This window comes from Salvia hispanica, chromosome 2 (assembly GCF_029641045.1).
Source record: "Salvia hispanica isolate PSC_SH4W2 chromosome 2, Shi_PSC_v1, whole genome shotgun sequence".
Taxonomy (NCBI): domain Eukaryota; kingdom Viridiplantae; phylum Streptophyta; class Magnoliopsida; order Lamiales; family Lamiaceae; genus Salvia; species Salvia hispanica.
In genome coordinates, this window is record NC_142693.1 from 47,428,333 (window position 1) to 47,441,846 (window position 13,514).

Here is a 13,514-nt window from a genome sequence, read left to right on the forward strand (position 1 = left end):
CACAGGCGGTCTGGCCTGGGGTGACCACTATGGCTTGTGGGGGATCTCCGTCGGCGTGTGCGGTAAGTGTTGCGAGCTCGGGATCGTCCTCACCATGGTCAGCCATCCTCACTAGTGTTCTTACTGGCTGGGGTGGAAGCTCCGAGAGTTGGTACTCTAGCTCCTCTTTTTCTTCGTCGCTACTCGTGCCTAGGTCGGACAGTGCTGTCGACAGGCCAGAACGAGTGGTAACGAGTATTGTTCCTCGGGGAAGTATCCTTGGTCTCCACTGGCCAGGAGCCGAGCCACTTCTCATAAACTGAAAACAAAAAGAAAAGAAAAATTATAAAGAGTATGTACACCAAAAAGATCACACACAATAACAGGTATGAACGCCATCCATCCCCGGCAACGGTGCCATTTTGACGGCCTCTGGTTGGTCTCTTCCACTCTCTCGAGTGTTGATAGCTTATGTAATTTGGAGTGTATCCAACTGATCAGGAAGAGATTCCCGACCCAGCTGAGTCGTTGGTACGATAACCGGAACCTGGCTTCAAACAAGTTTCCTCAACCCACTTCTACTGATTAGTATAATGGAGGTAAGGGTCGATTCCCACGAGGATGGACACGTTTTGATAACTGCGGTAACTTTCCTGGGTGTTTTGGTTAGCTACCACGCTTGGGTTGAGATTTTACCTAGACAGGAAATAAAGGTGGTACTCTACTGACTAGTAGGCGTGAAAATAACAGACATGTGGGAGTGTTCGTGAAAATAGGGGACAAGGTGTCTCAGAGACATATGAAAAGTAGACAGGTACTAAAAGGGGAAATTTAGACTACAAGGCATATTTGGTGGCTGGGTGGTTCTCTGACTGGTCTGGTCAGTACATCTGAAAAGTAGGGAACAAAAGCAAAAGTAACTTAAAAGTAAGGTGGTTCAAACTAAAGTTGATTTTGACGTTTTCTTCTTCACCAAGTATTAACAGAATTCAGATAAACACAAACACCATGACTGAACTTCAGATTCACAAATTCAAACTCAAGATCCATCAATTAAATGCTCGAACTTAAATTAAACAATGAAACTGCAACTTTACTTCTACTGACTGACATGCAAGGTGGTAATCACGGCGCAGAAAAGAAACTCATGCACAAAAACTTGACTAAACATAGCTACAACTTTGAATCAACAACTCCCGACAAGAAATACTTAGAAATTGAGAGCAATAACTAAATCTAACTTTCCTAGGCAGAATGAAGCAAACTCGAACCAAAGTGACATGCGAAATAGGAACTTCATAATGTAAATGTTTGAAAATAACAAAGTACTTCAAAAGAGCAACAGCGATGAGTGTTTGCAAATAACTAACGATGAAAACAAGTAAACTTTAAACTAAGAAAGCGATTAAGATTGTTTGTGCCACTCCGGGCGATGATACTACTACACTGCTACGATAACTGGCTGGAACGGCGGACTGATGACTTCTCCGACAAACTCTTCGACGTCAAGTGACCATGGCTGTGGCGAGGAACGAGAGGTGGGATAATGCTGAAGGAACTGATCTTCTTTTATAGGGAGGCTTGCCCTTGCTTTTAGGGTAGACTTCTCCCGCGTTTTGACCTTTTTGCCCTTGTCAATGATCATCCCAGCTGTCCTCCTTCTCCATCTCGAGCCTTTTCTCTGGCATGCATCCTGGTCAGTATCACACCCTTTTGGCGCCCTTTTCACTTGTGTCACCCGAATCGTCTCTTACTGACTTGGATCCTTTAATCCTGCACACTTAAGCAACTGTTTTGCAGATAATACATGCATTTCACGACATACTGACCAGTAACCAAGGCTTAGAATACGACTTATCAAACCACCTTAGCAACGTGGTAGTTCACAATGTTGGCTTACCATGCCACTTTCCCCTTAGCCACAAAGAATAGATGCTCGTCCGGAAACTCTTCGTTGATGGCTAACTTCAACTTCTCCTCTTCATTCATATGCTCCATCCTTGACAAGTGGTCTGCCACCGCATTTTCACATCCTCTTCGGTCTCGGATCTCCAAGTCAAACTCCTGTAGGATGAAGATCCACCTAATAAGCCTTGGCTTCGCGTCCTGCTTTGCAAAGAGGTGCCGGATTGCGGCATGATCGGTGAAAACGATGGTCTTGGCCCCGATGAGATAGGGGCGGAACTTATCAAAGGAGTAGACCACTGCTAGCATCTCCTTCTCGGTAGTGGTGTAGTTGACTTGGGCAGGGTCCAAAGTTCAACTTGCATAGTGGATTACCCGGAATATCTTATCCCTCTTCTGTCCCAAAGACGAGCCTACCGCCACGTCACTCGCATCGCACATGATCTCGAAAGGTTGAGACCAATCCGGCGAGATAAGGATAGGAGCGCTCACCAATACCTCCTTCAACTTCTCAAAAGCCTGCAAACAATCATGGGAAAAGTTAAATTTCACATCCTTAGCTAACAAATTGCAAAGAGGTTCAGAAATTCTCGAGAATTCCCTGATAAATCTCCTATAGAAGCTGGCATGCCCCAAGAAGCTTCTTACTGCCTTCTCATTTGTGGGTGGAGGCAGCTGCTCAATTGCAACGATTTTGGCTCTATCGACCTCCAAGCCACCTGCAGAAATTTTGTGCCCAAGTACAACGCCATCCCTAACCATAAAGTGGCATTTCTCCCAATTGAGCACGAGGTTAGTCTCCTCACATCGCTGCAACACTTGAGATAAATTGTCAAGGCAGTTATCAAACGAATCACCAAATACAGAAAAGTCATCCATAAACACTTCCATAATATTTTCAATCAAGTCATGGAATATGGACATCATGCATCTTTGAAACGTGGCGGGAGCATTACACAAACCAAAAGACATTCTCCTATAGGCATAGACACCATAAGGACAGATAAAGGTTGACTTATGTTGGTCTTCGGGTGCTATATGGATTTGGTTATACCCCGAGTACCCATCTAAGAAACAGTAGAACTCATGCCCGGCCAACCTATCTAACATTTGGTCAATAAAGGGGAGTGGGAAATGGTCCTTTCTAGTTGCGGCATTTAAGGCACGGTAGTCAATACACACTCTCCACCCAGTGACCGTCCTAGTGGCTATCAACTCATCGTTTTCCCCCTTCACTATAGTAGTACCCCCTTTCTTTGCTACCACTTGGGTGGGACTCACCCACTCACTATCAGAAATGGCATATATGATGCCGGCATCTAATAATTTTATCACCTCCTTCCTTACCACATTTTGCATAATAGGATTAAGTCGCCTTTGGTTTTGGGCCTTAGGCTTATGGTCATCCTCTAAATGGATCCTATGCATACACAGTGATGGGCTTATTCCCTTCAAATCCGAGATTGACCACCCTATTGCTCCCTTGAATTTCCTAAGGACTCTCAACAGTTTATCCAATTCAGAAGCGGAGAGAGATGATGATACAATTACCGGAAGGGTGTCATCTTCTCCTAGGAATGCGTACTGCAAATGTGATAGAAAAGGCTTCAGCTCCACTTTCTTGCTCTTTTCCTCATCCTTGTCATCTTCTTCTTCATTCCTAAGAGGTAGGAACGGTTGACAGTGTGATCTTGGGATCTCCTTCCCTGAATCCTGAGCACCTACAAACTCAATTAACTCATGATTAGCGTCCATAATATCAATAATATGGGAAGAATGAATAGAGTTAACGATACACCCCTCTAATTGATCTTCTGGTGAGTTGGTGTAGGCCATCTTTCTGACACAATCATCCACTATAGTCACTACATTGCAATGTTGTAGGCTTCCTCCTGGTTCCACACAATGCCTCTTCAAGGCTCCATAGATGGAGAAAGTCACACTCTCGCCATTGAAGCGAAAAGTAAGCTCTCCATTGTCAACATCGATCAAGGCCTTCCCTGTGGCTAGGAAAGGTCTTCCTAAAATGAGAGGCACCTTCTTGTCTTCCTCCATGTCCAATATCACGAAGTCAGCTGGGAAGACGAAGTCATTCACTTTCACCAATATGTCCTACACAACACCCACTGGGCGGGACACCGATCTGTCAACCATCTGCAACATGATGGGTGTGGGTTTCATCTGGCCAATCTTCATCTTGTTATAGAAGGACAAGGGCATGAGGTCAATGCTAGCCCCAAGGTCGCATAAGGCATTCTCCACAAAGTAGTTTCCAATAGTGCACTCAATAGTAATGCTTCCCGGATCCTCCATCTTGGCCGGGAGCTTCCTTTGCAGGATCGCACTATAGTTTTCCGTCAAGTTGACGGTCTCATGGTGCTCCCACTTTTTCTATTTGGCGACAGCTTCCTTGAGAAACTTGACATATCCGGGCATCTGCTGCAGTGCCTCAATCAGCGGAATGTTAATCTGCACCTTCTTGAAGATCTCCCAAAATTTGGCGAACTGATCATTCTTTTTCTTCCTTTGCAACACTTGGGGGAATGGCACTCTAACCTCTGCTGGCTTGACTAGTGTGTTCACCTCAGGGTGAACTGTAGGAGATGATGTCTCAAGTTCCTCCTCTTCTACTTCAGTCGCTACTTCCTTCTCTGGCTCAGCTACAGGCTTTGATGGAGTCTCTGGAATGGAAGGACCCTCATAACTCGTCTCCACTCCTCAAGTGTATCGCCTTGCAATCCTTGGGATTTATCGTTGGCTGCCTTGGGAATTGCCCTGGCTTATGCTGGCCGCTCACAGACTGAGTGATCTGACTCATCTGCACCTCTAAGTTCTTCATATGTGTCGCCATGCTGTGCACATCATTCTCTACCTTCTCGAGTCTCTTGTTTGAATGCTCCATATTATTCTGCGACTGGGTCATGAAGGCATTCAATATGTCCTCTGAACTCCTCTTCTGCGGCTCATTGATCATTCCTTGAGACACTGTAAACCCCGGAGGTGGCTGAGAGGCATTGTTGGGGTTCCCATAGGAGAGATTGGGATGTGGCTTGTTCCCAAAGTGGTTGAAACCTCCACCCCCTTGATTGGGGCGGGAGTTGTTATAGTATCTGTTGCCCCCTTGGTGTATGTAGCTGACATCTTCTACACCTTCTAGGTTATCTTGCACCGATGATCCCACTCCCATAAGATCCAACTTCTTGTGGATGAGCTCCAATTGATTCGCCAAGCTAGTGTCGGGAATGACTTCTGAGGCAGAAGCTATTATGTGCACCTTGCTCCTCTCATTAGTCCAAGTTCCATCATTCGAGGCAACTCTCTCAATCACCTCCATTGCTGCCGCCTCACCGATCTTTATTAGTGATCCCCCAGCGCTCCAGTTAAGCTCGCTCTTTGCATCAAGCAAACACCCCTTGTAGAATGCGAGGACTTGATGGGTTGGATTTAAACCATGATTAGGACACCGCTTCAAAAGGCTCTTGAATCTTTCCCAAGATCCTCTGATACTTTATTGAGGAGTCATCTCAAATGCTAGAATCGCCGATTGCCTATTCAAAGCTTCACTCGGAGGGTAGTATTTTGCTAAGAATTTGGCCACCAATGCATCCCACGTACGGATGGAGTTGGGCTTCAGACTGTCCAGCCAATCCCGGGCATCATCTTCTAGAGAGAAAGGAAATGCCCTTAATCTGATCTGTTCATCTGGGACTCCATTGATTTTCGTCGTATTGCAGATCTGGATGAACTTGGTGATATGTTTGTTAGGATCCTTCGTGGATCGGCCTCTAAACACATTGTTCTCTACCATCTGCAGGAGCCCCCTCCTGAGCTCAAAGTTGTTAGCATCCACGTTGTTGCTAACAATTGTTGGATTTGACACCTCATTATAGGCAAACATATTCTGCACTGGTATCCCATTCTTCCCTTGATCTAACCGCCTCTGCAATGCTGCGAGTTGCTCTTGAAGTTGAGCATTCGTTAGAGGAGGTGGTGGATTGTTATTCCTATTGTTCCCCCCGTTTCCTCCGTCCATCACAAAAGGAGGATGTGGCTCAAACTGAATAGGAGAGTGAACTGGTGATAGAGTAGGTGACAGTAGTTCTTGAACTGGTGAAAGTGACTGTCTCTGGACCGGAGAAGAAACTCGGATCCGCTGGTTTAGCCTCTTCAAAGCGTTTCTCCTTCTGTTGGATACGTCGATCTCAAGATCAATAGGCTTTAAAGGTAAACCCTTAGAGCGTGTTTGCATACAACCTGAAAAAGACAACACAAATCCGAGAGCTCAAAAATAAAAATAAAAATTAAAGCAATAAAATCTAGAGTAGTAATCTCTATCTTTACCACGATATTAAGCTAAGAACACAAATTGTCCCCGGCAACGGCGCCAAAAACTTGACTCGATTTATTTTAAACACGAGAATTACCCCCAAGTGTACGGGGCTAGTGTAGCAATAAACAAGTACGAGTATCGTATCCACAAAGACAAATTGTGCAACTCAAGTACCACGAACCGATTTTGATTACTATCTAGAAAATCCGGAAAGGTTGGTTTTGATTTTGAAAAACAATTAAACATAAACAAGATAAAAGCACGCAACAAAAGACAAGTTTCAAGTAAGAGAACGAGGTAGAGTCTTGGATCCAACTACAACGAACACGAAGTGAACAACTCAACAACTTCGATAACCCAATTGAAGTCTCTAGGATTACTAGGAAAGCCGCTAGTCTAGACTAAGCCCTCTCTCTTGTACTTAACCAGTTGATTAATCATTAATATTGAATTCTCCTTCTAATACATCACAATTAACTCCTTAAATCAAAAGGCTCAAGCCCTCACTCTAAAATTCCTTCTCTCGAATACAAATTATCTAGGTATTGTTCATTTTTTTATCAATCCTAATTAGGTATCTCTCGATTACTCAAAACTAGATCAACAAACTCAATTGGTAGCTAAGCAATTGAATTGAAAAGGCACAAGAACGAAACAGAGAAATCACAAGAGCAAAGGTAATCAAAAGTCCTTGAATTAATCAAAATTATTCATTGTAGTCTTCACCAAAACTCTACAAATGATTTAGCTACTCATATTCAAAGCAAATTCACAAGAGAAATCCATAGAAAGTGAATTGAACATCGGAAAACTAATAGAGATACTCCCAAAGGTGAATTGAATGGGCAAATCGTCTTCATCTTCAAACTTGTTGACGAATCGGACTCTTTGTCGCTTCAATCTGCTCTCAAACGTGGAAACTGCTTCTAGGGCGTGTGGAAAGTCTGCTAGAGTCGAACCCTAGGTCCTATTTATACCCGGGGTGAAAATAGAAGAAAATCAGCAATTACGAGCAATTCGCCCGGCCGGGCATTTTTTAAGTAAAGAAACGCCCGACCGGGCGTTCTTCTTAAACAACGGCTTTGCACAAAACGCCCGGCCACAGTGGATATGCCCGGTTTGGGAGGCCAAACGCCCGGCCTCCGGTGTTGGTACCATTTTCGTCCGTTTCCACCTGTTGTGACTACAAAAACTTGACAAACTCATCAAAACACTAAAATAGGGGATTATAGATGAAAACTCAAGTAAAGTGCTACAAAATACTCAATTATGCACTTTCAAACATCCTAAACACTTGCTAAACTACGAGTTTATCACCAAGTTTTTAATAGTGGTAATGGTATACAATATATAAAATGTCAAATTAAAAATAAAAAATCGATATCCCTTGATCTAGTGATGCCCAAGCCGAATTCGACTAACAATTATCTATTGGTTCAGAATCGCCTATTCCGGGTCAAAATCAGGACCTAATTGATCTTATATAGGCCCATAAATAACAATCTACTCCATAAACTGTTGGGTTTTGGTGTCCCTGGCACAACCAAAGTCATATTTTCACAAATAAATCATACATATTGATCTATTTCACAGATTATGTGATTAATAATTCACATGTTAAACACATAAATTGCATGCTAGAACACATATAATTCAATTGAAAGGAATTAAAAACTAAAACATGAATTTTCTATGGTTTATAATTATCGATTAGATTCTCCAAAGAATCGTCGATTGCTTGTGTCTTATCCACGTGATGATATCCGTACATGACCACAAATCTTCTAATCTATATCTCGAACTCATATAATCGCCTTTGGGTGGCAAAGCTTTTCAGGATTGAACGGACTCGACTTGAAAATAAGATAGATCTCCAGTTCTACAAAGAATTGAAAATTTCCACTATAGGAGAAACTATGCCACAAAAATTGTAAGTGAATTAGGACAACAATCTTCTTTCTAATCTCATTTTATATAGAGTTATAATGGGTCAGATTAGGGATCCATGGAGGTTAGACTTGAGCCAAACTTGTTGGACTTTTACTAATTAAATTGAACCTCAATTTAATACAAGTCCAAGTATAATCAATTGCTACAATAAACCAATATTGATTGTTCATCCAATCACAAATTATGAATAATCTGGGCTTTCATTCTTTCATTAATTATTTCTTATGTTTAAGGTATAAATATCAATTAATTAATTTAATTCTTCTATTTCACCTTAATTAATTAATATTTTTTCCAAGAGTAGTTTAGTGAGAAAGTTTATTTATTATTCTGGAATAAATTTCATTAATCGGTCAGGCTTCTGAATAATAAAATCTTTTTCAAACACCTCATGAGGGTATTATCAAACTGGTACTCACTCGACACATGATTCATTGCAATAACAATACTAATATCTCTAAACATTGATCACCACTACTGGATTACAAAATATTTGCACCATTTGATAAATCAAAGTAGTGCATAATCAATTTCGTATGCTCAATGTTATGTCAACATTGATTAAAAGTTAAAAATCAATGAGAACTCGTCTTTTAGTAAATAACAAGAAAGACTTATCACACCTAATGCAAGTGTAATAACAGAAGATGTAATAATAGGTTTAGTGTAAAGATAGAATGTCTGCTACTTCACCTAAAAACGTCAAGTTAAACGACTTGTAGTGGCACTAGAAAGTGTGATAAGATGTCATCTGAGAATAAATTAACTTACCACATGTGAAAATTTACAAAAAACCACCTATGAATAGGTCTAAATACAACCCCTCTAGCCGTATGTAACACTAGGAGGATCGCCCTCCCAATTACAAGAGTCGTGAATATAAAGAGACTCGTGACTATGGCAGGGCGGTATGCTCTGCTCTCTCGCGACCCCTACTCTAATCAAAACACTAAAGGCCCTTCCTGATACTGAAGATAGGTCACCAAAGTACGACTCCTTCAGATCCTTTAGAAGGGCTTTAATAATTTATTTAGTAATCCTTTGAATATGATTGAATTATAATTTCATCCTTAAAATACTTAAAATTTCCATCTTTCTATAGATATATAATTAAGTTTGAACTTCCAATATATAAAATGCATAATAAACTACTATTATTAACCCCACATATTTTGTAAAATACTCTATAAAATTTGAATTTATAAAAGTCTAAAGTATTCAATGGTATATATTACACAAAACTCTAAGCATGCATTCCAAACAATATGAAATGTCAATTCATTTTCTTCTTAAACTAAGTGAGCACTAGTACAAATTATAAAGTCTAATCTAATATAGAGAGCATAACATATTTGTAGGTAAATTGCTTCTCTCTTTATATATATGTGAGCCTCTTCTCTATTTGTTGAAAGAATGAGTCCTCTGCAACATGCCCTGAAAAACCTTATATAAATCAACTTCCAAAAATTATTACCATGAACTAAAAAGTTACATGTTTAATATAGTATAAAAACCTCAAATAAAAAATCTTCCAAGAATACAACACCTGATAGATTTAGAAATTAAAATAATATTGTCACAAATAAAACATGTGAAAGAATGTAAGTCGTAAAATGAATTATAGCACAAGTAAAATAACAAAAAGCATAAACCTAGATCGGTCATAAATAATATACTTAGTTACTTAATTAACAATAGTATACCTGAAATCCAAATATAAATCGAGAAATTATCTATACTCAATAGGAGTCACTTACATATATAAGTTGAAAATGTAATTAGAATCAAACTAAAACGTAGTATTTGGTAATTATATGGTAATAAATAACTGATAGGATATACCAAGGAACATGGCCAAGAAATCATATGACCAAGTGTTTGGGAAAGCTCTTGAAATTGGTCGTAGGCCTGATCAATTGCTCCTTAGGCTCAACCACAACTTTAACATTTATATCACACCAATTCAATCCTAACATTTGTCCCCCAAACCCAACATTTTTTTTGGATCAATGCTCTGAACACATCCTTTAGAAACGATTTTCTTTGTGTGTATACTTCTCAGAGAAACATATGTTCCTACCTCTGATATGCTCGGATTTTGCACTATTTTAAGACCATTATTTGGTCTGTTTTGAGTGTCAAAGTTGCATTACATGTCCATTATATGCATATTTTATCCATTTTGATATTTTGACGTGTTTTGTGATAAATGTGCAAAATAGAACTGAAAAAGGGCATAAAAGGTCAAAATTCGGAAGCTGGAGCAAAAGGCACGCCTGCGGTCGCTGAAAACCAGTCCAGAGAGCTGGAAAATTTCCCAGCAGCCACTAAGCCTGTTCGCGTGGCAGCTTCACTTCAAACCTATTTTTTGGCGATTCGGAGATTCGATCAAGGCGTGCTACATACCATTCTCTTTTTCTTCGAATGAGCTTCACATTGGTACCTTGATTATCTCAATCGGAGTTCTGTTGGAAAAGTAATTGTCATTCTACAAAATTCGCGCAATACAGTCAAAGTGCTGAATATAGGCGAAAATTCAAGGAAGGAAAGAAACTATTCCCTTGTGAAGCCAAATCTTTTCCTTAACCAATGAAGCATGAAATTTCCATCTTTTCTATAACTTGGAGGATACCTTTTACCAATTTTTAACCTTTTTCAAGCTTATAAATACCTCATAACCTAACTCATATTATTCACCAATCTTAGAGCATAAATTCCATCTTCTACAAAGAGCATAAAATTAAAGAGAGATCAAGCAAGAGCAAGATTAATTCTTCTGGATTTTATCTAGTTTTTGTTAGATTGAACATGTCTTATTTTTCTTATATTTATTTAGATCATCTATCTATAGGTAGCTAAATTTATAGAATCTTAGGGGATGAAAGTAATTGACTCTATGTAGTTCTTTTTATTTGTTTAATGTTTAAAACTCGTTTTTACTTTAATCATTCCATGGTTTATATTTATCTGTTTGGTTATTACTTTGATTATTGTTAATCTCTGATCGGTGATGACTTTGATTGGTTTATATTTTATGTGTAAATACAATATTTGTGACATGAGTGTTGATACACGATAGAAATAACTCCTAGTAGAGCTTGAGTCGAATGAACATCGAACTAAATAATTAGTATTACTAATGAGTTGATGAAATCACTACCCTAGGATTCCCTTGTCTCATTTGCTTTCTTAAACCAAGTTAACTGCAAACTGCGAAACTGTTCACTGTTTTCATTTAATTGCTTTCTTTACTTGCTTTTATTTACTGTTTTTCTTAAATTAATCAAATCTCAATCGTGTGTACAAATAGTATATGAGACTAATTATATGGCAGATAGTTTGTAAATTTATTCCATGTGTTTGATAGACCTTTAGCTATACTAGATCTACCCTATATACTTGCAGGTATTTTTAGTGCTAATAAAAAGAGCATCAAGTTTTTGGCGTCGTTGCCAGGGAATACTTTTACGCATAGATTGATATCATAGAAAGGAAGATAATACTCCCAACGTCCGCCATTAGGAGTCCCATTCCTTGGCGGCACGGGTTTTAAGAAATGTTAAAAAAAGTGGGTGGAAAAAGGTTAGTGGAATAGGGGTCCCACTTGTATATATTAGTTTTAAATGAAGTGTGAGTGAAATGAGTTAGGTGAATGTGGGACCCAATTACCATTTATGGTAAAAGTGAACCGAGACTCTTATTCGCGGACTGAGTAATTAGGAATACTTTTATTCGCGGACGGAGGGAGTACTACTTTGGATTTTACTGCTTTATTTAATTTTTATATTTATTTTTAGTGATAATAAAAAGAGCATCAAGTTTTTGGCGTTGTTGCCAGGGAATACTTTTACGCATAGATTGATATCATAGAAAGGAAGACAATACTACTTTGGATTTTACTGCTTTATTTTATTTTATTTTATTTTATTTTTATTTTTATTTTTATTTTTATTTTAGTTTTAATTTTTATTTTTATTTTAATTATCATTTTTGTTCTTCTTCATTTTAAAAGTTTATTTTGTTTGATAATTAGGAATGGAGGAAATGGCTAATGAATTGGTAGACCTCAACTCAAAACTAATCAACGGGAATGTTGTGGTATAATTTCATGGGACTTGTCTAAATTTTAGATAGAGAACGATGGCAACTAAGTGAATATAACAGCAACAACCTTTCCGGTCTTCTCCTCAAGTCTCTCTTCCCCTCTTTTCCTCAGTACCGTTTCTTTTCAATGTACTCCCTTTGTTCTATTCTGCACGGAATTTTGTGTAGTGTTGTTTTGTAAGTTAAAGAAGAGTGATAAAGTAAATGAGATGAAAAAGTAGAAATAATATTGTTTCCATTTTAATAAATGTTTCAAAGAATAACCCAAAAAAGAAAATATTTTATTTTAATGGATCCGAGGGATTACGGGCCAAAAGTTAGAAATGGACTGAATGTTAAAAAAATTACATGGGCTTTAGTTATATGTAACCCTAAAGTTATCATGTACTCCCTCGGTCTTAAGGAAGATGGCATACTTGGGAGATGTCACAGGATTTTAGGAGATGTTGTTTTGTGTGTTAAATGGTGAGAGAAAATATAATTTTATAATTGATGTGAGAGGAAACTTTTTCCAAAGGGGGAAATATGACATTTTTGTGGGACAAACTAAAAAGAAAAGTGTGACATCTACTATGGGACGGAGGGAGTACTATAGAAGCAACTATATAAATACTACTCCATCCATTCTATAATAGATATCATATTTTTTCCTTTTTAGTTTAGGATTTGAATCCCATGATGTGGAAAGAAACACAACAGGGATGCTGTAACATCCCGGAATTTAGAACCTTAATTTTAGAGCCCTAGAATTTATTATTGATGACGTGGGAGATGTGAATTAATTTGATGAGTGAATTTATTGCATGAGTTTCTTTGATCGGGAAGTTTGAAAAGTCAATTTGTTGACTATGTGATGTGGCATGTGATTTATTGAATTATGAGATTATGTGGTGAATTATTTGTTTAAGGGTGAGTGAGAATATTAGAGAAAATTTCCATAAATAATAGCCACCTAATTGTTGAGAATTTCGAACCCTTGGACTTTTGGAGAGGGAATTCTTTTTTTCCGGATTTAATTTAATTCTTGGGATATTTATCCAAATTAAATCCAAGACCCAATTATTCCTTATTTTAAAGAGGAAAAATCGACACCCCCTTTGTGCCTAGTGATTTTCGAAAATCACCAAAATAAGGAAGGGAGCATTATTTTTATTTTAGTTAATCCCTTATTTGATTTCCTTCCATACCTAGAATTTAATTATTCTACCAAATCTTTCGAAACCCTCTCCCCCCCCCCCCCACTCTC

General features: G+C 38.7%; 1 pseudogene; it reads right to left on the reverse strand.

The window, feature by feature from the left end:
- Positions 1–1,875: 1,875 nt before the first annotated feature.
- Positions 1,876–6,133, reverse strand: LOC125195548 (uncharacterized; annotated as a pseudogene).
- Between the last annotated feature and the right edge of the window lie 7,381 nt (positions 6,134–13,514).